General features: G+C 44.8%; 1 protein-coding gene across 1 annotated transcript in view; it reads right to left on the reverse strand.

Annotated features, from left to right (window-relative positions):
* The window catches only part of Myo16 (myosin XVI), a 416,963-nt gene that overhangs the window by 159,144 nt on the left and 256,123 nt on the right, over positions 1-1,696 (reverse strand). The gene's annotated exons all lie outside the window — the stretch shown is intronic.

The raw sequence follows: 1,696 nt of genomic DNA on the forward strand, positions 1-1,696 counted from the left end.
CTAAGTAGCTGCTTAATTAGCATGCATCTTTGTCTAATCAAAATACATGCTTTGTGCATTAAGTGCTGCTGCTAATAGGCTTAATAATAAAAACCATGCAGCCCTTAAAAGCACGCGCTAGCAGCAGAACTTCCTGGCTTATCCAGATGGTCCGTCATTTGTATTAATGACAAACTTAATTTCTTGAGTAAATTTTCACCAACTGTTCTCCCTTTATTTTTATTACTCAGTGAAATATATCTGAAGTGAAAATATAATAGAGCATGACATGGGCATCACAGAATTAAAGCAGAACATTAATTAAAGCTGACTGCAGTCACGGCAAGCCCCCAGCATCAGACAGTGATTCCCAGGCCCGTCTGCACACTGGATTTCACCAGGAGCCTTGTCAAAAAGGCAGATGCCTGGGGCTGACCCAAACGCATTAAACCGGAGTGGGAACCAGATATTGATAGCCTCCAAAAGCTTTTCAGATGCAGCGCCACGTAGGCATGATGGAACGCACGAGCCCACCACAGAGGCAGGATGCACACAGCCGCTCCCTGGCTCCCCAGTGATCCGGATGTAGCTGTGAAGTCACACATACGTGTGTGCATGTGTGTGAGAGAGGTTAGGCTAAAGCCGTCTCATAGTTTTCAGACATGTTCATCGTGACTGTAAGTGTATGAGACACAAAATAGTTACTGCCTCAAAACATTAACTATGTGGAAACTTGAAGAAGCACAGCTATGTGAAGCAAATGGGCATCAATGGTGCTTCTTAGAGTCTTTAGCACACCAAGTTCCCTCTGAATCTGCAAATGAGCTGGGACTTTGGTAAACAGAAATAGCCTAATTTCTTCCTTTTAGGCCTGTATTCTTTTTAGCTAAGTGAAAAGCCCTAGGTTTTATCTCCAATACAGGGGTGAGGGGGACCACTCAGCACAATTTTTTATTTTTATTTTTTTGGTACTGGGAATTGAACTTAGGACCTTGTGCTTGGCAGGCAGGTGCTTGTGCCACTGAGCTATATCCCTGGCCTCCTAAAAGCCTTTAAAATAATTAACTACTGTGCAAATGAATCTTGGTGTAATATTTACACATGCACACATGCACACATGCATACACACATCTTGCTTAGATCCTATGTGTTCCCCTAACTAAGTAATAACTCTTGATGCCAGCGTATTATGCACACAGCACGGGCTTGGGCTGGGAGGATAGCGTCTCTCTTCCTGATTTGAGTTTCTGAGTTCTTGAAGCTCCTGTCCTTCAGGGGCTTTTCTTCTATGCCATTCTGTTTTCCAAAGAGCATGTTTATTTTCCCTTACCACCAGCTACCTCGGAAAGTCGAGAAGTGCACTGCTGTTTGCACTCCGGCCTACACTGAGGCTGCAGAGTAGATGGGGGGCCTCCTGCTCACAGGTCCCCACCCCTGGCCCCACCTGCCACCTGGACCCTGGCCTCAGCTCTTGCACTGTCATCTCACCTCCTGCTGCCCTTCCCTGCTCCCTGCTACTGGCAGATCTCTGTTTCCTAAAAGAACAAAACACCATTTTCTTCTCTGACTCCACTTTGATATTTTAAAAGCAAAGTTGTACAGAAGATTGAGGTGCACATAGGCAATGGGTGGCACCTGCGTCCCAGGCACAGCACACGCCATTTTCACACAGATAAAAACTGCTGGTGGTTTTTTTTTTTTTTTTTTTTTTTTTTTT

The sequence above is a fragment of the Octodon degus genome, unplaced genomic scaffold (assembly GCF_000260255.1).
Source record: "Octodon degus isolate 3935 unplaced genomic scaffold, OctDeg1.0 scaffold00039, whole genome shotgun sequence".
Taxonomy (NCBI): Eukaryota; Metazoa; Chordata; class Mammalia; order Rodentia; family Octodontidae; genus Octodon; species Octodon degus.